We start from the raw sequence: 26,018 nt of genomic DNA, 5'->3' as shown, positions 1-26,018 counted from the left end.
AGTCTTGGCTGGATTTATTTCAGGTGGATCCATATCTTCAGCATCAAATATTACAATCTGAAAAACAAATAAACATGTCTGAAACAACAACACTGGAAGTAAGAAATGTCAAGCTGCTACAGTCTGCCCAAATACCTGTCCAGGCTGAGTTGTTGCTCAACGTCCTGGTGCATCTCTGAAACATGATTAAAATGACAAAATTATTACATTATTTATTATTGTCCTTCAGGTAAGATTACTAGTGGTTGATTACCACTAGAAAGGACCTCTCATGAAATCTCTTTGACTCACTCTTTGACAAAGGCTGGGTGCCAAATATGTACTGACCTTTCATCTTCAAGTGTGTTTTTGGGAGTACTTTGGTTTTGTGGTTCAAAAACCTGACAGGAAAACAAATTTATCAACAATTTATAATAGCTTCCATAACTCTTCCCTTATCATATACAGTATGTATTAATGGTGATAGGTTGTCAGTATAGGTTGTCAGTTTTGACATAGACAAATACATTCATTCACGTGTATATATTGATAATTAGAAAAAAAAATTCTTACCACAGTGTCAGCTCGATCGAATTCAGCTGTGCTCCTTGAAGTGATGACAATTTCAGAATCAGAGTCTGAGGTATCATCCACGGCTGTAAAAACAAAAAGAATTCCACAGATCATGTTGCTAATGTTGATATATCCTTCAGTGCAGCGTCTAAAATATATAAAAATATTGAATCATGAGATCTACTAACCTCCTTTAAAATGTTTTTCAAGGCAAATGAAAAAGGTGATCCTGCAATATGGCCTCCCGAGTTCTTTTTTATATTCTGCCAATTTGAATGGCTTTTCTGACCCAGGCACATGGATCACCTCTGGGCAGTCTGGATACAAAAGGACATACGTTCCTTCTGGCATGTCCTTGTTAAATGTTCTCATCTTCTGGACTGCTTGTTTCAGGACATCAGGTGCTTCTATCTCTGGGTCTACAAATAATGGGAGTGTTTTCCCTCTTAGAGGTTTTAGATCAGTCCCATTTGGCACCATCAATCCAATGTTTATCTAAAAAATGAAAAAGGTAAGGTTAATTTCATGTACTACACATAGTAATATAAAAGATTATACATACACCAGTGTTTCCCATTAATTATGGAGAACATGGAGGAACGTCCCATTGATTATGGAGAATGCGATGTCCCTCCATGTTCTAATTTATGCCACCACAGTTTCATAGTTAGCCGAACATAACTGTAAACAACACTCCAGATCGTTACACTGTTGTGCCGAGTTGCTTCAGCAAAGCATCTCGTCTTGCACGAGTGTGACAATGTTGTAAAATCTACGCACAGATTCCCGTGTCAAATATGTAAGTTCTCTTATATAGATCCATTTTTGAGTTATCCCGAGTCAGGCAGTCGAGTATTGATAAGCTAATACAGCCAGTACAGCCTACCTGGACGCGTTTTCGCTCTTTAGCCCGCTGTCTTCCTCTTGGCCCGTAGTTAAAAGACTGACGCTCCTTGGACTTGGAACTTCTGTACTCCAGAAACTGCCTATATGATGGGCAAGGTTTTTCTGCTAAAATTAACAAAACCAAAGTAATAGAAAGTTAGCAGCCCCTAATCAATAACATTGTTTACGTTGATTGATTTACGATTATTACGGATACGGATTATTAGCCGTACGGATAGCTACGGCTATGCTGCACTTACTTTGTTTAGCATTATCCGGCAGTTGAGATGTCCCCTGTGCGGCTGGTCCTTCCGTCTGAGCTGCGGCATTCAAAAACTCCAAAGACCGACCACACGAAAAACAAAACGGCGTTAATCGGCTCATATGTTCGCCACAAAACCGGCAAAAGACTGCTTGCCCGCCGTCCATCTTGGGTCACCTTATTACTTCCGGTTCTACTCGCCAGTTGGTACATTCCCTTTCCGGTTGCAAGAGTTACTTGTAAATTTGTCTCGGCGTTTGTAAAAGTGTTTCACTTCTTGTAAATTTGTTTTCTCAAATGTAAATTTGTCTCAGGACTTGTGAATGTGTTATGGCAATGTAATTTTGTTTTCTGAAATGTAACTTTGTCTCCAGCTTTGTAAAAGTGTTTCTCATATTGTAAATTTGTTTTGCACCTCCCGGCCACCGTACATGATGGCTAGAATTGTGTCCGACTTAGCAGCCGACTGCAAAGACGTCACAGGGTCGCGACCATATCACGTGGCCCAAAACATCGCGGGAAAAGGTTTTTAAGAGCCACTTCTTGCAGCGCTTGGCAGCGCTTGGCAGCGCGTTCTACGACGGCTGCAACCGGCTTGTCCACACCTCCGCTACAGCGGAATGGTTCTCATTGGTTAAAAGTTCAATGACGTGTGTTCAGGTCCGCACTCGGCGGCCACCTTGTGGTTAAATGATAGTTTTTATTTTGGTCGCATTGATCTCATGGCTTGATCTAAAGTTCCGTGCATTGTGTTGTGAGTCTATTTATATGTGACGTCTGGTTAATACAAACATAGAATGATAATACAAATATACTGGAAAAAAAGTGCCTTCCACATGTTGCCTTGCGTGTGTGTGTGTGTGTATGTATGTATGTATTTATGTATATATGTGTTTGTGTGTGTGTGTGTAATATATATATATATATATAGATATATATATATGTATGACAGATTGACTATATAGGATCTTAGGTGGCAGCAACCACTTCAGGGTGTCGGGTCAGGACACAGGTAAGTGCAGCATGAAGGACAGAGCCAGCAATAAAGTTCAACCCTTTGTGTGTGTGTGGTTTCTGCAATGTTAAACACAACAATACAGATTGATTAGAAATAAGGTACAACTTAACATAAAAATATACTGAGTTAGATACACACTATCTCTCTAATCAGATAACTACAACTCCGAATGATTTATGAACTTAAATCATTATTAAACAATAAACAGAGAATGAGCATTGATATGCAATATACAGTATAAACATTAAAGATTAGCAATACAGTAGCCTAGCATAAGGCACTCAGGCTATTGCTAGTTAGCCTGTTAATTGTTTGACACTCATTAGCAGCTAAGCGTTTATCACATAATGAAATCTGAAGGCAAAAACTACTACAGTCATCAGTTGACTCATGAATAAAACAGAAATATCAACATCGTGTAACATATGAATACAACAACATAACTCACGGCTCAATGGACGCACACACTGCAGACACACGGAGGAACAGTTCAGCCAATACCTGCTCTGAGCTGAGCAGTACGTATGTGGTGCATTCAAGGACCTCAGCAGTGTAGGAATTCACATGCACATATATATATATACGTGTCCCCCGCACTTCCCGTATCTGTGCCCTCTGTCCCCCGCACTTTTTACAGCCATTACAACCCTTCAATTAATTTTAACACGTGGAAACGCGCTTTTCCGAGCCGCCTTGGAACGCACCATGAGCAGGCAGAGTCAGGCGGCAAACACCGCTGTCGTGTTGTGATTTCAATCACACAGACATTGATTCAGATCTTGTTCACCATGTTGAGCAAACCAGCAGCCAAGAGGCAAAAAACCTTACTGTTTACTGTTCAAACCATGTAAGTTGAGTATTTCTGTTGCATGTAGATAATGTTTAGCTCAATGATGTCTAATTAATACATGTCAATATAGGCCTATCAAGTTAAGATAGTTAACAATTGTTTACTGTTATTTATGTTGAGTCGCTTAACTAGTTACATTTACTCAAGTAACTTTTTGGATACATTGTACTCACAAGAGATGTTTTACTGCAAAATACGTTTTACTTTTACTTGAGCAATATTATTCTAAAGTAACAACACTCTTACTTGACTACAATTTTTGGCTACTCTACCACCTAGAAATATACCCACTCCTCCTTAATTTCTGCACAGAACTTGTGCTCACTATTGTTTTGCACATATTTTTTTAAATCTTATATAATAGAAAGAGCAGCGTCAGGGAGGAGAAAGTGGACCAGAGGCCAGCAAGGATGATCATGCAGGGTCACAGGTGAGAAGAGAATATAACTAGCTGAGAAAGAATATAGATAGCATAAAAGTGACTTTGCGATTCATTTCCACAGCTATGTCACCACTACTATTCTTAATTCTATTTATAAATGTTGCTTCGCACATTTATTATCTGACTACTTACCCTGTAGATGTTAGAGAGTCACTCTGTGTCAACTCAGCTTTAGATTTTAGATATTTACTTTAGATTTTGATAGTATTGTAGCGACCCTGGTATGTGTACTAGTGAGTGACAGCGCTGTAGTCCAATCACAAGCAGGGTGACTAGGTCCAGCAACATGGGGGCTTGTGATTGGGGGAGGTTGCGCAGTGTGTGTGGGTGTCTTCCTGTGCGAGCTCCGAGTAGGAGTGTGTAAAATGTGGGTGTAGAGCGATACATGTGTGCCTTGTTAAGCTGCTGTAAAGTTGTGAAGTTCGTGGAATAAAGCCAACCGGCTGTTACACCGGATACCTGCCTCCGTTTCTGGTATGATTGCTACACTGGTGTCAGAAGTGACTTCGGACGGTAAATAAGGATCCGGTCGGGAGCTAGCCTAGCCACAGCAGAAGATTAGCCATCTCGCTAGCTGCACGTTATGGAGGGTTTCGGCGGGACAAGAGTGAAGGAGGAGAGGAGAGACGTGGAGGAAGGAGCCTACGGTTGGTCGGGAACCGCCAGCGGGTACGAGAGAGCTGCACGTGAGGCGAAGGAGAGCCGGAGAGAGACGGTGGTGGAAATAGCTCACGAGTCGAGCATGACGCCGTCTTTCACGCGGCGCAGCAACCCTCTCTCTACCGGAGAGAGAGAACAGCGCGAGGTGAACAGCGTTCATCTTCCCGCTTCTGTTACCTCCGTTAAAACACCCAAGTACTCTGGCAGGTCAGACTGGGAGGCTTTTCATGCACAATTTGAGTTGTTAGCTCATGCAGTGGGGTGGTCGACAGAAGCTAAAGCCCTACAGCTAGCACTCTGCCTCACTGACGAAGCGCTGACTTGTCTCCTACTGCTCACCCCCGAAGACAGACACTGTTACACGGCTTTAGTAGGGGCCCTACAGAGGCGTTTTGGACAATGTTTACAACCAGAGCTCCTTCGTAATGAACTAAATAATCGATGCAGAAGGACCGGGGAGCCGTTACGTGTACTGGCCAACGACATAGAGAGTCTGACCAGGCGGGCTTACGCACACATGCCACCGGGGGTACAGAGCGAACTAGCCCGTGACCAGTTCATCCGAGCCCTTTTCCCCTCTGAACTGCGGGTTCAGGTTCAGCTGCAGCACCCACGGACCTTACAGTCAGCCTTGGAGATGGCTGCAGAGAGGGAGATCGTATGGGGAGTAGCTGCAGGGAGCAGCGTAAAAGAAAGCCCGCTGGCGGTGAGGATGGCAGCCGGGGGCCCCACAGTGGAGGAGAAACCGGCCTGGGCGGCTGAAATGACCGAACTGATCAGAACTATGTCACTACAGCCCGTACGACGGCCGCGGCCAGGGCCCAGAGTCTGCTGGGAGTGTGGACAGCCAGGGCATTTGGCTAGAGAGTGCCCTAAACAGCGCCCGGCTCAGGGAAACGGCTCCGGGTCCGCGTAGAGGGGAATATGCGGACTCCACCGCCTTCCCCTACCTCCCAGCCAGCCTCCATAGCAGACGATGACACCAGCTTGGTACCTGACATCTTAGTGGGGCGTGCCTCGGTGGGTGAGTCGTGCTATATTTCAGTCACTGTGGAGGGTGTACCATGTCTGGCTCTAGTAGACTCTGGGGCGACAGTTTCCTTGGTGAGACCTGATGTGGTGCCTGGGGGGACTCAGTTGGAGCCGACCGCCAAGTGGCTGCGCACCGTCACCCGGGAACTAGCTCCCCTGACAGGAAAAAGCAGGTTTTCAGTGACTATAGGGGGGTGGGCGGTACGTCACCTGCTATGGATAGCTGCCGTTCAGGAACCCTGTATTCTGGGTTTGGACTTTCTAAAGGCTACAGGATGTGTCCTGGACTTTGGGAGGGGCCTGGTGAGTTTCCGAGGGGGACCAGTCGTCACTATGTTGCCCATAGACACCCTTGTCACACCCCCTGTCAGACTTTTCACACCGGCTGGTGAATCAATAGGGGCAGCTCTCAACATCACCCCGGCCGCGTCCCTCCCTCCTGCCACTCCCGCTCGGAGTGTCGGCCCCTCTCTCACCTCGTCCCCCCCATCAGGTGCGACCCCCCCCCTCTCACCTTCTCCCCCTCTTCTTACAAAAGCCTCACAGCTGCAGCCCAGAGGAACGGTGGAGGCTGGAGTCAACAGTACCCCTTCAGGGACCACGTCCACCGTACACGCGACCACGTCCCGGTCACTTTCGACCAATACAGAGAGAGAGGGGGAAATATCGGCTGTGAGAGATATATGGAGGAAGAACTGTGGCGGCCTGGACCCTCAACAGCAGGAGGAGCTGTGGCAGCTGTTACTAGAATTCAAAGACAGCTTTGCCATGAGCGACGAGGAGGTGGGGGTGACTCACCTAGTACATCACGACATCGACACGGGGGACGCACGCCCCATCAAGTGCCGGCCTCGCCGCCTCCCCCTGGCTCGTCAAGAGGCTTGCGATGAGGCAGTTCGTAACCTACTGCAGGCAGGCATCATCGAGCCCTCAGACAGCCCCTGGGCCGCTGCCGTTGTCATGGTCCCCAAGAAGGTGAGCGGTTGGAGGCTCTGTCTGGACTACCGGCCGGTGAACGGGATAACCCGGAAAGACTCCTACCCCCTGCCGCGCATAGACGAGTCTCTGGACCTGGTCTCCGGGTCCTCTTGGTTCTCCTCCTTGGACCTCCGCAGCGGCTATTACCAGGTTCCCCTCTCCCCGGAGGCAAGACCCAAAACAGCGTTTTGCACAGGGCGGGGGCTGTGGCAGTTCAAGGTCCTTAGTTTTGGCCTTTGTAATGCCCCGGCCACCTTCGCGAGGTTGATGGACAGGGTGCTGGCCGGGGTCCCCCGGCAACAGTGCCTGGTATACCTCGACGACATCCTGGCTCATGGAAGTTCCTTCGAGACAGCTCTGGGAGCCCTGCGTCAAGTGCTGGAGAGGATAAGGACTGCTGGCCTTAAGCTTCACCCAGAAAAGTGCCACTTCATGCAGCGAGAGGTAACCTTTTTGGGTCACAAGGTGGGAGAGGAGGGCATTGGCACTCTGGGGAACAAGGTGCAGGCTGTCACCGATTGGCCAGCACCCACCAACCAGAAGCAGCTGAAGAGCTTCTTGGGCCTAGCCTCGTACTACAGGAGGTTCGTACGGGGCTTCTCCTGCACCGCTGCCCCCCTGTTTCAGCTGCTACAAAAAGACTGCGACTTTCTCTGGACCGAGCAGTGTCAGGGGGCCTTCACCAGCCTTCAACGGGCTCTGAGCGAAGCCCCGGTTCTTGCCCCAGCTGATCCCTCCTTGCCATTCCTCCTGGATACGGACGCTAGTGGCTCGGGGGTGGGTGGTGTGCTGTCCCAGACTGGCCCCGATGGGGAACGGGTGGTGGCATATTTCAGCCGAGCGTTCAACAAGGCTGAAAGGCGCTACTGTGTCACCCGCAGGGAGCTCTTGGCTGTAGTGCTGTCCATCAGGCATTTCAAGTTCTATCTGTGCGGCCCACTGTTCAGAGTGAGGACAGACCACGCGGCTCTCCAGTGGCTCATGACATTCAAAGAGCCAGAGGGACAGGTCGCCAGGTGGATAGAAGAGCTCCAGGCTTTCAACTTCACCGTGGAGCATCGGCCGGGGGCCCGCCACACCAACGCCGATGCCCTGTCACGTCGCCCGTGTGCCGCGGTGGGGTGCCAGTATTGCGAGCGGAGAGAGACTCGAGAGAGAGAACTGCAGGAGGAAAACGGGGGCTGTACCGCTGTGCGTCGAGTAGAAGAACTCATCTGCCGCGAGCTGCAGATGGTCGACCCAGCTGAATGGAGACAGCAACAGGAGCAGGACCCCGACCTTAAACCTGTGCTACAGTGGGTGGAGGCTCAGCAGCAGCCACCATGGGAGGAAGTGGCAAGGTTCTCAGCAATAACCAAGGGGCTGTGGGCCAAATTCAGGGCTCTGCGGCTGTGTCAGGGGGTACTACAGCGGGCGTGGTCACAACCAGCAACAGGAGAACAGAGATGGCAGGTCGTGGTCCCCCATGGCCTGCAAGAGGCAGTGTTGGAGGCCATGCATGGAGCTGCAGGTTCGGGGCACTTTGGAGTGACTAAGACACTTAGACGCCTTCGCCAGAGCTTCTACTGGGGCCAGTGTCGGCGGGACGTAGAGGACTTCTGCCGCCGCTGCGATGCCTGTACAGCACGTAAGGGTCCCCCCGGTCGTTCTCACGCCCCACTCCAGCAGCATACAGTGGGAGCCCCCATGGAGAGGGTGGCGGTGGATGTAGTAGGGCCGCTGCCTCGCTCCGACAAGGGTAACCGCTATGTACTCTCGGCCATCGACTACTTCACTAAATGGCCCGAAGCTTACGCTATTCCCGATCAGGAGGCAGTGACGGTGGCCGATGCACTAGTGGAAGGCATGTTCAGCCGTTTCGGAGTGCCGGAGACCATTCACAGCGACCAGGGGAGGAATTTTGAGTCCCGGGTTTTTGCCTCTATGTGTGAGCGCCTAGGGATGCACAAAACCCGCACCACGCCCTTGCACCCTCAGAGCGATGGCTTAGTGGAGCGGTTTCATCGCACGTTGGGCCAGCAGCTGGCCATCATCACGTCACAGCACCAGAGAGATTGGGACGACCACCTACCCCTGGTGCTCATGGCTTGCCGCTCTGCCATGCAGGAAACCACCTCCTGTACGCCCTCCCTTCTCATGCTGGGGAGAGAGCTCCGTACCCCTGCCGAGCTGTCGTTTGGCCGACCACCAGACTCCCCAGAGGCCCCGCCAGGTCCAGAGTATGCCAGGAGGCTGCAGAACCGCCTGGATTTGGCCCACGCTTTTGCCCGGAAACAGCAGCAGCAAGCTGGGCTGAGGCAGAAGCGTAATTATGACGTGAGGACCCGAGGGAGACATTTTCGGGCTGGGGAACTGGTCTGGGTCTACAGCCCTCAGAGGAAAAAGGGGCGGTGCCCTAAGCTTGAGAGCCAGTGGGTGGGCCCTTGCAAGATACTGGAGAGGTGGGGAGAGGTGGTGTACAGGGTGCAGCTCCCCGGCAGGGGGAGGAGGGTGGCGCTTCATCGAGACCGGTTGGCCCCGTACCGTGGGGGCTCACAGGGGCAAGCAGAGGGGACACCAGCCTCGCCTATTCAGCCTCCCACGTCTCATCCAAATGGCGACGCCTCCATTTCCCGGCCTGGGATGCCAGGACTCCCACCCCCAACTCCGCCAGAGCTCACTCTGAGGCCCCCGTCAGGCCCAGACCCAGCTGAACCACCCCCCTCACCGTCACAGTCCCCTCCTCACGGGGAGAGCAACTCAGCCCCTGGTCCAGGTGCTCCAGCCCAGGAAGGAGGGCGGCCCCGTCGTCAGAGGAGACCCCCGGGGCGTTACAGGGACTTTGAAGACACTCTCTGGGAAGAGGAGTAGTTAGGAGTGAGACCCGAGTTCTTAGAAGGGCAAGAATGCGCCCTGGGCTCACTGGAAGTGATGGCAGTCTGCCCAGATCTTCCTAGTTAGTAAAAGAAATGTTGGACATTAAAAAAAAAAAAAAAATAAATAACATGCACAATTTGAGCTGTTTTATGCTCATGTATTTTTCTGTTCTGTTCTGTTAGTCTCCTCGAGGGCGAGGATCTTTGTGGTGGGGGGGTAGTGTAGCGACCCTGGTATGTGTACTAGTGAGTGACAGCGCTGTAGTCCAATCACAAGCAGGGTTACTAGGTCCAGCAACATGGGGGCTTGTGATTGGGGGAGGTTGCGCAGTGTGTGTGGGTGTCTTCCTGTGCGAGCTCCGAGTAGGAGTGTGTAAAATGTGGGTGTAGAGCGATACATGTGTGCCTTGTTAAGCTGCTGTAAAGTTGTGAAGTTCGTGGAATAAAGCCAACCGGCTGTTACACCGGATACCTGCCTCCGTTTCTGGTATGATTGCTACAGTATATAATTCTAAAGAACTAAAGTCGGTCCCCTGGTGCTGTGCTGTTTGTAGTTACGTGGTTCTTTAGCCACTAAGGAGAGGTGCAATTGAATGCGAGAGGATGATAAATCACTCAATAGACCTCAGAACAATTTGTCCCCCTCACTTCTGAAATGATGGCTACGCCGCTGTATATATATATATATATATATATATATATATATATATATATATAACATATCCTCTTTGGTTTGCTGCTGTGTTCTATCGCTTGAGCACTATAGTCACGTTGACTTTGTTGTCCGACTTGACGGCGTTTGGCTGCCGTCTCTTTTAGAGCCCGCCCCCTCAGACACCTGCAGCTCTCGTCGGCGTGATAAGTCAAGTCAAGTCAAGCCAAGACCATCCCGAACAAGCCTGACACCGCCCGATCTGCTCATCACAGCCAAGTAAACGGAGAAGAAGGCTCGAAGGAGAAGACACACCTTTTCACTTTTCAAGAGAGCAACAGTCCTGTAACCTCAGCGATCAATGATTTGCCGCAATCATACAAAAGTGGACGGACTCTGACAGCTGAAGTTACGAGCTGTTTAAAAAGGTTTGTAAAACGACATTTACTTCTTTTTGTTCTTTTCTTACTTTCACTTTCGTAGTTTGAACTAATTGTCGGGTTTTAACGTTAAAACGGTGTGAGAACGCTTTCCTGATGACATCACCGTTGTTACTAATGATGCATTAACTAAACTGAGATGTTTTCACCAAACCGTTTGACTAGAAAATAGACGAAGTTCAACCAGGATGACAGAGAGGGAGGATTACGCAACAATTAAATCGACAGCAGATTCACACAAAATCAACTAATGCAATCCACCTTTACCAGCTGCATAATATTACATCCATCCATCCATTTTCTACCGCTTATCCTGTATTTAGGGTCACGGGGGGGCTGGAGCCGATCCCAGCTGTCATTGGGCGAAGGCAGGGTACACCCTGGACAGGACGCCAGTCTATCACAGGGAGACATGTAGAGACAAACAACCATTCACGCTCACATTCACACCTACGGGCAATTTAGAGTCACCAATGAACCTAGCCCCATCCTGCATGTCTTTGGACTGTGGGAGGAAGCCGGAGAACCCGGAGAGAACCCACGCTTACACGGGGAGAACATGCAAACTCCACACAGAAGGAACCCGGGCCGACCCGGGAATCGAACCCAGGACCCTCTTGCTGTGAGGCGAGAGTGCTACCCACTACACCACCGTGCAGCCCTCATAATATTACATATATGTATTATATCTTAACAGTATACACACATTTATCCATATGATTATTAGGACTATATACACACAACCATATATGTATTTATACATAATGGGTATTATATTCATAATTAGTAGTTTTGGTACTTATGGACCTTTGCTTTACTAACATTTTGATTGTTTCTACCGTTATATTACTACTTCCACTTAAAGGTTGAGTAGGTGATTCTCTCCAGCAGTGACGGCGCGGGGGGGCGGGGGGGGGGGGGGGGGGGGGGGCAAGCAGGGTCTCCTGTCAAAGGCTGCGCCCCCCCTTTTTGCCCCCCCTCCCCTCGAAATATTTATGGATTAAAAACTATAACAAATATAGAACAAATTAAGACACTGAGACATTAACAATCAATCATCTGAAGAAATATTGTTTATAACGTTCCTATGGTGATTTTTTTTTTTTTCCTGTGTCGTGCGATTTGATTGGCTGGTTTGCACGCAGACGGCAGGCTGAATTTGACGTTCACGTTAGCGGTGGTTGATGCGTAGCGGCTAGTTAGCAATTGTGTCAACAGAGCGAAATGGACTGATTTGTGATAGCCAAAAAGCGAATAAGAGTGGACGATGGTGGTGGTGATTTACGGACGCAGGACAGAGTGATGACGGACTTGGAGGATGAGGATGAAAGCGAGGATGACGAAGGGGCGGTAGTAGGTGAGGAGAAGAGAGAAAGGAGGAGGAGGGGAGAGGAGAAGAGAGAAAGACAGCATTGGAGAGCGAGTGAAGCAGAGTTTAGAGGACAAGAAGGGAGGAAGAGGAGAGGAAGACAGGAGTGGAGAGTGAATGAGGAGGAGTTTAGAGGAGAGGAAGACAGGAGTAGAGAGTGAGGAGGAGGAGTTTAGAGGAGAGGAAGACAGGAGTGGAGAGTGAGGAGGAGGAGTTTAGAGGAGAGGAAGACAGGAGTGGAGAGTGAGGAGGAGGAGTTTAGAGGAGAGGAAGAGGAGGAAGACAGGAGTGGAGTGTGAAGGAGGAGGAGTTTAGAGGAGAGGAAGAGGAGGAAGACAGGAGTGGAGAGTGAGGAGGAGGAGTTTAGAGGAGAGGAAGACAGGAGTGGAGAGTGAGGAGGAGGAGTTTAGAGGAGAGGAAGACAGGAGTGGAGAGTGAGGAGGAGGAGTTTAGAGGAGAGGAAGACAGGAGCGGAGAGTGAGGAAGAGGAGTTTAGAGGAGAGGAAGAGGAGGAAGACAGGAGTGGAGTGTGAAGGAGAGGAGAACAGAAGGAGAGAGTGAGTTTAGTGAGTTCAGAGACAGTTGTAAGAGTATACGGTATACAACTATACACTGTGCTACACTTCTCAGTTACAGTCTTGTAAATCCACAGATGTTCTCTGTGGTGGATTTGTATTGTTTTTTGTGCTTGTTGTTTGGCACTTCATTTCATTAAAGTTAAATATGCTTGTGTTTGTTTGATGATAAACGTTTAGTAACATGCATTCGACAATATGTAGTGTATCAGCACGGCCACGGGAACAGTACATCTATATCTATTATAGTATTATTTGTTGGTGTCAGAATTCACTAGCACCTCCTATAAACAATCAGACACCCTCATTGCCCCCCCAATAATAATTTTCTGGTGCCGCCGCTGCTCTTCAGAAACACTATCTGTTGTATTATTTGAAATCCTCTCAACATACCGATACCAATAAATACATTAAATGTTGGACATAAAAATAATTTAAAAAAAGTCACCTGTGGCCATGGTAGGACTGGAAAAACCCCGTCCAATCAAAAAAGACGGGTTGGAGAAAATAATTGGCCTGTCCATCAATGCTTACTTCCTGATTGCACTCTGCCGATCTCGACCATTTGTTTGGCGTTCTGGGGGCGGGGCTTTGAACAGAGGTCTGAACGGAGGGGGCGGGGCTTTTTTGGTTCAGCAATGAGTCCAAAGTATGGTTTTTCCAAATGACCTAATAGGGACCTTTATGTACTTCTTCCACCACTCAGGGTAGGATTAGGTACTCTAGATAGTTTAGTATGCCAAGTAAATACAATTATATTGAGGACCCGGTATATAAATACTATGAAATGTAGTACTTGTACTATCTAGTTGTTTTTACAGATATTTCTTTCCTGGGAAAAGCAGAAATCAATGGTTAACTGTTTAAATATGGATTGTTTGAGTAATTTATCAAGCAGAAATGTTAAAAATTCACTGGCTTAAGTTCCTCAAATAAAAGGATTTGCCACTTTTCTCTTTAATGTTACTGGAAATTAAATAACTTTGAGCCCCAGGGGGCTGTACTACGAAGCGAGTTCAACATACCCAGGGTATCTTTCAGAGATCCAGCTTACAGTTTTTTTCAATTGTTTACATGCAATTTTGAAAACCGGGTTCTTTTTTTCAAAATATAATCACAATTATCCAAACACCACACTCAATTTGCATAATTCCTAGAATATTTGATAAATTACACACTTCAGTCAAAACATATACACATATTTGTAAAAATGCTATTAGTTTTCATTTAACCAACACAGTCCTCAATGATCAGACACTATTGCAGCCAGTTTCTGTGATAAATTAAAAACACATTTGTAAAAAAAAACAAATTTTCGGAAATAGCATGTGCTAGATTTTTGGCCAGACATTGTTATGTAAGGGATAATTTAGATGTCAAAAAAATAGTGACAAACCCACAACATTCTTCATGATTAGTTTGAGATATAGGGAGAATGTACACAAATAGGCCTACTATAAACTTACCAAGCACTGCACAACACTGATGCTGCAGACTGAATATTTCAAGTATTTATTTTATCTACCTCTTCCTCTATCTCCTTCTTCTCCTCTTCCTCTACCTGGGCCTCCTCCTCCTCTTCCTCTACCTGGGCCTCCTCCTCTACCTCCTCCTCCTCTTCCTCTACCTGGGCCTCCTCCTATACCTCCTTCTCCTCTTTGAGCTCCCCCTCTCATTCTCTCTCTTCTTCTTCTTCTAGCTCCGTCCATTTTTGTTGAAGACAGGTGAACTCACCTGCTGCCTTTTATAGCACACCTGAGTGCTGCGTTTTCAAATAAGCCCATGTGTGCTTCCACACTTGGTGGATGTGATTATCCAATGTGTTCATTAGTGTGGTCATTGGCAATCCGGGGCTTTGTAATGACAAGGAAGTAACCTCACAATCCTGATCTGTGTCTAAGGTGTGAAAATGTGTGTAGCGTTTTACAAATCCCTGTGTGTAATGTTTTGCAAATATGTGGAGGTGTTTTGCTCCTTGGAGTAGAATTTCGCAAATTGTGTGGAAATGTTTATTTTAGTGTGTAAACAATCGTAAAAAACTATAAGTAACCCTAACAAAGGCAATCGGAGATAAGCGGTCACACGAAGCTGGTTATCAACTTGTTAACTCAACCCAGGGTTTACCTGTCCAGCTATGAGCGCGTGCACATGAAAGAGGCGGCGTTTGCAGCATTTGACCAATCACATACATGGATCAGTCTACGGCAGCGGAGCGGCGTATTTCACGTACGAGGATCGAACCATAATCTTACAGAAATACGAAGAAGTTAAACATATAATACAGGCAAAAAGCAACAGTTTCATCCGCCAAATGCAGGAAGGACAGCTGGCAAAAACTCACCGACTATGTGAATGCGGAAGTCGTGTTAATAGTATTAGTAGTATAATATGACTGCCTCATCATAAGGACACTAGTAGATCTGACTGATTACATGATCACATTAATTTCGCTGATAGCTTAGTGGTAGAGTTACCGCCCCATTTTACGAGGCTCCTTGCAGCGGTCCCGGTTTGAACCACCCTTCAGCCGTCTTTTAAAGCATGTCGTCGCTCTCTCTCGTCCCTTTAACTCTTATGATGTCCTTCCGCAATAAAAGGCCAAACATATAACTTTAAAACAATGAATTTGCTGCTTGGATCTATTCTTATAACGTTGTTTATGACACATTCCTATATTGGTATTTTTTTAATGATTTAATTTTGTTTCGGCGTTGCCATATAACTGAGCCTTAATGTGTTTACCTGTTGAAATGATTGCTTTTCTTGGTGTTCTGATTGTTAAAGTAAGACAGCATTCTGTGAATGATGTAAGTGTTCATGAGACAACAGAGGTCTGCATGAAGCCTGTGAACAAGAAGTGTTAATATTCCCTCATTTTATTTTACAGCTACTTGATCCTCAGTGGCAGCGACTGATAGAAAAACAATGGCCGAAGGTAGGAGCGCCGGTATTCTCTCACACAGCTGTTACTCAAAAAAGCAAGAACATGCAACATGTTGTACAAATGTAGTGACAAATACATATATTTGATATATAATATGATGATATTATGATATAATATATGGAATGGAGTGTAAGAGAAAGAGTTAAATAGCTAAAAACAAAGCAAACTGAGAATAGACACGCAGTGTTTACTTTTACTCACTAGTGCATGATTGTGTCTGAAAGTAGTCCATAGTACATAACGCAGTATTCACTCATGGTATTTCACGACAGTCAACCACACATCACAGAGCCCTGCTGGTTTTTAGGATTTCTTTAGCCTTTTTGAAGAATTAAACTATATATTTGATTTACAGCCACAAACTTAGGATAACATCAGTCTTATCCTTGAAGGTCTTTTTCACTTAAAACAAAAACATCAGTTTTAAAGCCAGGAAGATGTATTCGAGTACATTAAGTGCAGCAAGAGCATTTGAGAAGTCACACACAGTGTGTGTGTGTGTGTGTGTTGAAGTGTGAGTAATTCATTTTCCATGAATTTGTTTCAGCTGCGGGACCCTCGACAGGAGTTCCTGGTGTTGAAAGCGAGGGGGAAGATGAACTTGGAGGTAATATGATGTCTTTTCACCAAATGCCTTTGTTTGTCTGTGATCAGTCGCTGATCAGATTGTCTGGAAACCCAGAATCTTAATTTGAAAAAACTCCTAATTTAACCGTTCGCCTGGCTCAGTCCAAGGTTTAAAAACCTTCCAACCTAAGTAAGACGCTAAATCTTGTTGAATTGGTACAATAAAAACAAACTTTGGAGGGACGAGTTGTTCTCCTGTGCCTCCAGTCTTTATGCTAAGCTAAGCTAAATGTCTCCTGGCTTTGTGTTTTGTACTGGGACGTTGATTTAATCAAATATTTAAAACCTGAGTTACAGACGTTTCTGTCTGAATATAAATCTACAGGACAAATGAAGTGCAGCGAAAGCATTTGAGAGCTCTGTATGTAAGTCTTCTGTGTGTGTGTGTGTGTGTGTGTGTGTGTGTGTGTGTGTGTGTGTGTGTGTGTGTGTTGAAAATACTAGCAGACATAAACACTACGATCGTTTGAAATTGTACAATTTTAATTTTCCTGAATTTGTTTCAGCTCGACCCAAGATTCCTCGCGTTGATGCCAAAGGTTCAGTGATGGGAGGTAATATGACTTCTTTGCACCAAATGCCTTTCAGTTTGTCTGTGATCAGTCGCTGATCAGATGGTCTGGAAACCCAGAATCTTAATTTGAAACAACTCCTAATTTAACCGTTCGCCTGGCTCAGTCCAAAGTTTAAAAACCTTCCAACCTAAGTAAGACGCTAAATCTTGTTGAATTGTAACAATAAAAACAAACTTTGGAGGGACGAGTTGTTCTCCTGTGCCTCCAGTCTTTATGCTAAGCTAAGCTAAATGTCTCCTGGCCAGTGATGGGAATAACGGTGTTATAAGTAGCGGCGTTAGTAACGCAGTTACTTTTTTCAGTAACGAGTAATCTAATTGATTACTCATCTCATTATAACGCCGTTATCGTTACTGCCAAAACATGTGTTGCGTTACTACATTGAAGGCAGAAAAAAACAAATGTTACGCTAAATTAAACAGAGGCACTAGGACCAAGCGGAAAACAGCCGCTCAAGCTGAAGCCTGTTTCCCTTAGTTTAGACCGCCCACAAGCTCCTCGATTGGCTCTGCCGTTTCTTGTGTGATTGGCCGTCCCCGCTGTCACTCCATCTTGCACACCGGTCTGCTAGTCTGCGGTTAGGAGTCCTACAGGAGTCCTACAGGAGTCCGCTACTGTAAACTGCCTGGCTCACGTCAGCTAGAAGGATTGTAATATCAGAGGTTTCATTTACATTAACGTTTGAATCGGTGTCCATGTATGTTTGTGTTTGGTAATTAGACGCAGCCAGGATGTCTAAAAAAAGAAAAGTGGACATAAGAGACTTCTTTAGAAGTCAAAGTGTAAGTTAATCAAAGAAATGCGTTACACCCATCCTGCAACACCTTCACTGGCTCCCAATAAACAGCATATCCACTTCAAGATCCTCCTCATCATTTACAAAGCTCTCAATAATCTGATCAATAAAATGTATTATTATTATTGTTGTTATTATTACTATTGGATTAGAATTGGGTGATAATGTTTTGCTACATGACTTACAACCAGTCAAACCAAAAAAGGGAACAGTAGACTTAAAAGTAGAAATAGAAAACTAGAAGAACTACTAGAAAACACAGTGAACTGAAAGAGTTAGAGTTTTATTAAAAATACTTTTCTCCCCCCCACCTCTGAAATCAAAATGTCCTCCTTGCACACAACATTACGTAAAAACATACGTATATGTCTACTGTTTTTTCCCCCTAATTTACACTACAAAGAGTAAATATATTTATTATTTATTTTTGGTACATTGCTTAACAAGCATAATTTAATTTTGCTTAGTTGTGACCTGTTGAGGTGCAATAAATATCAAGAGTTCCAAAAGATATATTATTTTTATCAATCCACTCTATAAGCATAGTAATTATAATATCTCCAATAAAATTGTTTAGATTTGTTCACTGTGGATTTCTGTTTGTAATGTATTGAGGATCCATTTCATTATAATACATGTATTTTAAGTTCCGTCAAAGAGGGATGGAGATGGGGTCCAAATTATTTGACACATCAGTATTTAAAAATAATTTGAAAGTAACGCAATAGTTACTTTCCAAAGTAACTAGTTACTTTTAGAATTTGTAACTCAGTAACTACTTTAGTTTCTTTCTGGGAGAAGTAACTAATACTTTAACTAGTTACTTTTTTAGAGTAACTTACTCAACACTGCTCCTGGCTTTGTGTTTCGTACGGGGACATTGATTTAATCAAATATTTAAAACCTGAGTTACAGACGTTTCTGTCTGAATATAAATCTACAGGACAAATGAAGTGCAGTGAAAGCATTTGAGAGCTCTGTATGTAAGTCTTCTGTGTGTGTGTGTGTGTGTGTGTGTGTGTGTGTGTGTGTGTGTGTGTGTGTGTGTGTGTGTGTGTGTGTGTGTGTGTGTGTGTTGAAAATACTAGCAGACATAAACACTACGATCCTGAATTTGTTTCAGCTCGACCCAAGATTCCTCGCGTTGATGCCAAAGGTTCAGTGACAGAAGGTAATATGACGTCTTCTCAGGAAATACCTTTCTAAAACAGACATTGATGATATTTAAAGAGTAAAATCTATAATCATCCCAGCAGAGAAATGTAACTTTTGCTTCATGAACATTTCCTTTGAATTTTCCAGGTGGAGACGGCGGCGTCTTTTATAGAGCTGCTTTTGGAAACGCTGGCTGATTTGAGTGATGGGGAGCTTGGGGATTTCAAGAAGGTCCTCTCATCTCAAACTGACTTCAAACATCAGTTTGAGCTCCCATCCATGATGTTTGAGATAACAGGACATCAGGACATGGTGTTTCTAATGGTGTTGTGCTACAACGAAGAGGCTGTGAATAAGACCAAGGAGGTTTTGGAGGAGATCAACAGGACTGATCTGGTGCAGAGGCTGTCAGACAGCAGCTCAGGACCCAAAAGTAATAACAATAAAGACAAAAACATGTCAAAATCCCCAAAATGTTGAAATCAATGACTTTTACCACTTTTCCCCTCAGAGCAAGACTCAGGTGAACACCGGTCTGGATTGACCAGGAAAGTGAGTAATGTTACATCTGTCTGACTGAGTACAACACAGCTTTCATTCACCTAATGCAGGTTCATTCATGGTTTACATATTTATTTAATGAACGTATTATTTTTTCTCCTCCTTGAACCGACACCTTATCGTGGTGGAGGGGTTTGAGCACCTGAATGATCCTAGGAGCTATGTTGTCCGGGGCTTAATGCCCCTGGTAGGGTCTCCCAAGGCAAACAGGTCCTAGGTGACAGGTCAGACTAAGAGCGGTTCCAAACCCCTAATGAAAAAGCTAAAATCGAGGACGTTCACGTCGCCCGGATTGGCGTCACCGGGGCCCCACCCTGGAGCCAGGCCCGGGGTTGGGGCTCGCAGGCGAGCGCCTGGTGGCCGGGTCTGTGCCCACGGGACCCGGCCGGGCACAGCCCGAAAGAGCGACGTGGGCCCGCCCTCCTGTAGGCCCACCACCCGCAGGAGGGTTCAGAAGGGGCCGGTGCGGTGGGATTTGGGTGGCTGTCCTGGGCGGGTGCCCCGGCGACCCAATCCCCGGACGGTGACTCTAGCCATGGGGACATGGAATGTCACCTCACTGGGGGGTAAAGAGCCTGAGCTAGTGCGGGAGGTAGAGCGCTACCGGCTACAGGTAGTCGGGCTCACCTCCACGCACAGTCTGGGCTCTGGAACCCAACTCCTTGAGAGAGGCTGGACTCTCTTCTACTCTGGAGTTGCCCGCGGTGAAAGGCGCCGAGCAGGTGTGGGCTTGCTCATAGCCCCCCAGCTCGGCCGCCATGTGTTGGAGTTTTCCCCGGTGAACGAGAGGGTCGTTTCCCTGCGCCTTCGGGTCGGGGATAGGTCTCTCACTGTTGTTTCGGCCTATGGGCCAAACGGCAGTGCAGAGTACCCGGCCTTCTTGGAGTCCTTGGGAGGGGTACTTGAGAGTGCTCCAACCGGGGACTCCATTGTTTTACTGGGGGACTTCAACGCTCACGTGGGCAACGACAGTGTTACCTGGAGGGGCGTGATTGGGAGGAACGGCCTCCCCGATCAGAACCCGAGTGGGGTTCTGTTATTGGACTTCTGTGCTGGTCACGGTTTGTCCATAACGAACACCATGTTCAAACATAAGGGTGTCCATCAGTGCACATGGCACCAGGACACCCTAGGCCGGAGGTCAATGATCGACTTCGTGGTTGTGTCATCTGACCTCCGGCCGTATGTTTTGGACACTCGGGTGAAGAGAGGGGCTGAGCTGTCAACTGATCACCACCTGGTGGTGAGTTGGATCCGCTGGCAGGGGAGGAAGCTGGACAGACTTGGCAGACCTAAACGCGTTGTGAGGGTCTGCTGGGAACGTCTGGTGGAACCCTCTGTCAGGGAGGTCTTCAACTCCCACCTCCGGGAGAGCTATGACCAGATCCCGAGGGAGGCTGGGGACATTGAGTCCGAATGGACCTTGTTCTCTGCCTCCATTGTTGACGCGGCTGTTCGAAGCTGTGGCCGTAAGGTCTCCGGTGCCTGTCGTGGTGGCAATCCCCGAACCCGGTGGTGGACACCGGAAGTAAGGGATGCTGTCAAGCTGAAGAAGGAGTCTTACCGAACCTGGTTGGCTCGGGGGACTCCCGAGGCAGCTGACGGGTACCGGCAGGCCAAGCGTGCTGCAGCACGGGCGGTCGCTGAAGCAAAAGTTCGGGTCTGGGAAGAGTTCGGGGAGGCCATGGAGGAGGACTATCGGTCGGCCTCGAGGAAATTCTGGCAAACCATCCGGCGCCTTAGGAAGGGGAAGCAGCCCCCCACCAACACTGTTTACGGTGGAGGTGGGGAGCTGCTGACTTCGACTGGGGATATCGTCGGGCGGTGGAAGGAATACTTCGAGGATCTCCTCAACCCCACTGACACGTCTCCCATTGGGGAAGCAGAGGCTGGAGACTCAGAGGTTCATCCACCCATTACACGGGCTGAAGTCACCGAGGTAGTTAAGAAGCTCCCCGGTGGCAAGGCACCGGGGGTGGATGAGATCCACCCTGAGTACCTCAAGTCTCTGGATGTTGTGGGGCTGTCTTGGTTGACACGTCTCTGCAACATCGCGTGGCAGTCGGGGACAGTGCCTCTGGACTGGCAGACCGGGGTGGTGGTCCCTCTATTCAAAAAGGGGGACCGGAGGGTGTGTTCCAACTATCGGGGGATCACACTTCTCAGCCTCCCCGGGAAAGTCTATTCCAGGGTGCTGGAGAGGAGAATTAGGCCGATAGTCGAACCTCGGATTCAGGAGGAACAATGCGGTTTTCGTCCTGGCCGTGGAACACTGGACCAGCTCTATACCCTCCGCAGGGTGCTCGAGGGTTCATGGGAGTTTGCCCAACCAGTCCACATGTGTTTTGTGGACTTGGAGAAGGCATTCGACCGTGTCCCTCGTGGCATTCTGTGGGAGGTACTTCGGGAGTACGGGGTCGGGGGCCCTCTGCTAAGGGCTGTTCGGTCCCTGTATGACCGGAGCAGGAGCTTGGTTCGCATTGCCGGCAGTAAGTCAGACCTGTTCCAGGTGCATGTTGGACTCCGGCAGGGCTGCCCTTTGTCACCGGTCCTGTTCATTATTTTTATGGACAGGATTTCTAGGTGCAGCCGTGGGCCGGAGGGGATCTGGTTCGGGAGCCACTGGATTTCATCCCTGCTTTTTGCGGACGATGTGGTCTTGTTGGCTCCTTCGAGCCAGGACCTCCAGCATGTCCTGGGGCGGTTTGCAGCCGAGTGTGAAGCAGCCGGGATGAGGATTAGCACCTCCAAATCTGAGGCCATGGTTCTCGACCGGAAAAAGGTGGCTTGCTCCCTCCAGGTTGAGGGGGAGTTCCTGCCTCAAGTGGAGGAGTTTAAGTATCTTGGGGTCTTGTTCACGAGTGAGGGAAGGATGGAACGCGAGATTGACAGGCGGATCGGTGCAGCGGCTGCAGTAATGCGGTCGCTGTATCGGTCCGTCGTGGTAAAGAGAGAGCTAAGCCGAAAGGCGAAGCTCTCGGTTTACCGGTCAATCTACGTTCCTACCCTCACCTATGGTCATGAACTTTGGGTCATGACCGAAAGAATACGATCCCGGATACAAGCGGCCGAAATGAGCTTCCTCCGCAGGGTGGCGGGGCGCTCCCTTAGAGATAGGGTGAGGAGCTCCGTCACACGGGGGGAGCTCGGAGTAGAGCCGCTGCTCCTCCACATCGAGAGGAGCCAGTTGAGGTGGCTCGGGCATCTGCATCGGATGCCCCCTGGACGCCTCCCTCGGGAGGTGTTCCAGGCATGCCCCACCGGGAGGAGACCCCGAGGAAGACCCAGGACACGCTGGAGTGACTATGTCACCCGGCTGGCCTGGGAACGCCTTGGGGTCCTCCCGGAGGAGCTAGGGGAAGTGTCCGGGGAGAGGGAAGTCTGGGCGTCCCTGCTCAGGCAGCTGCCCCCGCGACCCGGTACCGGATAAGCGGAAGAAAATGGATGGATGGATGGATTATTTTTTCAGGTAGCGACAAGAGTAGCTGTTCAACAGCTGATTTTGGAAACCCTGAATGATTTGGATGATCTGATGTTTGAGAGATTCAGAAGGTTCCTGAGGTCGATTGTCCGTCAGAAGAACCTCGCATTCTTCCCATTAATGATTAGAGACAGTTATAATGAAGGCAGAAGGATAACCGTGTATCTGATGATGGAGATCTACGGCCAACAGTCTGTGGAGTTAACCACGGAGGCTTTTAAACTAATAAACAGGACAGATCTGATACAGAGGTTACCAAAGCTCAGTTCAGGACTCACAGGTAAGACATAAGCCCCTTTACTCCGCCTTCTCGTTGCAGGATGATCACTCCTTCTTTCTTTTTGGTGTCAAAGGTACAGAGACAGAATGGAGGCGTGGTGGCGGCGTTATGCCACAAAGTCCAGTATAAATGGTGCGATTGTAAAGATTAAAACAAAAACAACATAATCATGTGTCTAATAAATACTTTACATAATTCATAATAATAAAAAGGTAAATCTGATTGAGTTCTGTGTTTTGTACTGAAATTGTTTCCTTTTCTTTTGAAGCAACTGTGTCTCATTAAAAGTGATTATTAGTGATTCAATTAGATTTGAATTGTCTGAGTTATTTAATGTCTTTTCTCCTCAGAGCAACACTTTGTGGATAAACATCAACCTACACTGTTGCTGAACGTGAGTGTGACTATATTTTACATTTTAAATCATCATAAATGATAAAACGAACCAAACAGTGAGTTTCTTAAATTGCCTCTCACTGTTAATGTTGAGCTCTTAAGTAATAATGTTATGATGGAAAAGAGAGAAAACCATTTCTTTGAGCTCCTGTTACAGAAACATGATGCGTTGTACGAGATCAGAAAGGAGTTATTAATTAATATGAATTAAAGGATGGAGGGACTCATATTTGACTTTGATGTTAAGAAATAAAAACACTTAATACTTCAAAAGAAAATGAAATCAGTAGAAAAGATATTAGTGTTTCATTGTCTTGAGTGATCATGCAGAAAAAACTAATCTTATAACATTTACACTCGACGTCTATAACACTGACAAAATGCAAATAAATTAATCTTTAACCGTCCCAATTGGGAAATTACACGTTTACACAGGATTTGAAACGGATTCTTTTGGAAACAGTGAAGACTTTGAGTGAGGAGGAGCTGAAGAAATTCAAGTGGTTGCTGAAGCTAACACTCTTCATGAAGAGGGTCCGACACATAAACTGGGAAACATGGTACAGTAGTGCAGACCTACTGGTGAAACTGATGGTGGAGACCTGTGGTTTGCAGTCTTGGGAGGTGACCATCGACATTTTAAGGGACATGAACAGGACTGATCTGGTGACGGGAATGTTCAACTCAGGATTCAAAGGTCAGAGAGAAAAATAGAAATATATTTTAAAGAAAGTGGTTAAAACTTTATTTAACCGCCCATGAAAAATGTTATGAAATAAATAAAAAGCGCAGGAAAGCAATAACATGCAGCATCAGCCAATTGAATCCAGCCTCTTTGATTTTTGTGAAGTCACTGGAATTGATTTGGTGTAATTCTTTTTTAAAAATATGGTACAATTTACAGTAAAATACAGTACATCTAGGCCAAATAATCACATTTTGCCAATGGGGGAGGGTGCCTTTTTTCAAATCTGTCTCAGAGGCTCAACTGATTTTCAGAATGTAGACCATAGCTTTAAACTATATATTTGCAGCCACAAACTGAGGCGGAGGTCAAGTGTTGAGTGAGACACACGAGCACATTGTTGGTTTTGCTCTTTTCATTATGAGTTTTTTGACCGTAAGAAAAAAAAAGTAGAATAACATCAGTCTTATCCTTGAAGGTCTTTTTCACTTAAAACAAAAAAATCTGTTTTAAAGCCAGGAAGATGTATTCAAGTACATTAAGTGCAGCAAGAGCATTTGAGAAGTCTGAACCTATGTAAGTCTATTTGTGTGTGTGTGTGTGTGTGTGTGTGTGTGTGTGTGTGTGTGTGTGTGTGTGTGTGTGTGTGTGCGTGTGTGTGTGTGTGTGTTGAAGTGTGAGTAGACATAAGCAATTTTAATTTTCCATGAATTTGTTTCAGCTACGGGACCCTCGACAGGAGTTCCTGGTGTTGATACCGAGGGGGGAGATGAACATGGAGGTAATATGACGTCTTCACACCAAATGCCTTTCAGGCTGTATGTGATCAGTCGCTGATCAGATTGTCTGGAAACCCAGAATCTGAATAGTATTTGTACTTCGTTACTTCCCACCTCTGATTAAGGACCTCATGATTTATGAATTTTGAACTGAGTTACAGACGTCTCTGTCCGAATGTAAAACTAGAGGACAAATTAAGTGCAGTGAGGGCATTTGAGAGTGTGTGTGTGTGTGTGTGTGTGTGTGTGTGTGTGTGTGTGTGTGTGTGTGTGTGTGTGTGTGTGTGTCTGCGCGTGTGTGTGTGTGTGTGTGTGTGTGTGTGTGTGTGTGTGTGTGTGTTTAAAAAAGTAGTAGGCATAAACACTAGACTGATCCATCATTGTGCAATTTCAATTTTCCAAAAATGTGTTTTTAGGTGCGGGACCCTCGACTGGAGTTCATGCTGGTGGTTTCAAGAGGCATAGAAGACGGAGCAGAGGTAATATGACGTCTTTGCACCAAATGCCTTTCAGTTTGTCTGTGATCAGTCGCTGATCAGATGGTCTGGAAACCCAGAATCTTAAATTTGAAAAAACTCCTAATTTAACCGTCCGCCTGGCTCAGTCCAAAGTTTAAAAACCTTCCAACCTAAGTAAGACGCTAAATCTTTTTGAATTGTAACAATAAAAACAAACTTTGGAGGGACGAGTTCTTCTCCTGTGCCTCCAGTCTTTATGCTAAGTTAAGCTAAATGTCTCCTGGCTTTGTGTTTCGTACTGGGACGTTGATTTAATCAAATATTTAAAACCTGAGTTACAGACGTTTCTGTCTGAATATAAATCTACAGGACAAATGAAGTGCAGCGAAAGCATTTGAGAGCTCTGTATGTAAGTCTTCTGTGTGTGTGTGTGTGTGTGTGTGTGTGTGTGTGTGTTGAAAATACTAGCAGACATAAACAATACGATCGTTTGAAATTGTGCAATTTTAATTTTCCTGAATTTGTTTCAGCTCGACCCAAGATTCCTCGCGTTGATGCCAAAGGTTCAGTGACGGGAGGTAATATGACGTCTTCTTAGCAAATACCTTTCAGGGTGCCGCTCTTCCCCTCTTCAGATCCACCCGTCGCTCCGCCTCAGTCCAAATATGGTCACATCCGTTCACTGGTTGCAAAACCTCCAAGATGGCGACG

The 26,018-nt window shown here is 46.7% G+C and overlaps 1 long non-coding RNA gene across 1 annotated transcript; it reads right to left on the bottom strand.

The window, feature by feature from the left end:
• Positions 1-286: 286 nt before the first annotated feature.
• On the bottom strand, positions 287-1,563 carry LOC311024807. The gene is made up of 4 exons (XR_014598339.1): positions 1,439-1,563; positions 741-1,047; positions 553-635; positions 287-380 (listed from the first exon to the last, which is right to left on the bottom strand). It is a non-coding gene; the product is annotated as an uncharacterized lncRNA (long non-coding RNA).
• Between the last annotated feature and the right edge of the window lie 24,455 nt (positions 1,564-26,018).

This window comes from Eutrigla gurnardus, assembly GCF_963514095.1.
Source record: "Eutrigla gurnardus genome assembly, chromosome: 14".
Classification (NCBI taxonomy): domain Eukaryota; kingdom Metazoa; phylum Chordata; class Actinopteri; order Perciformes; family Triglidae; genus Eutrigla; species Eutrigla gurnardus.
This window is presented reverse-complemented; position numbering and strand designations above follow the sequence as displayed.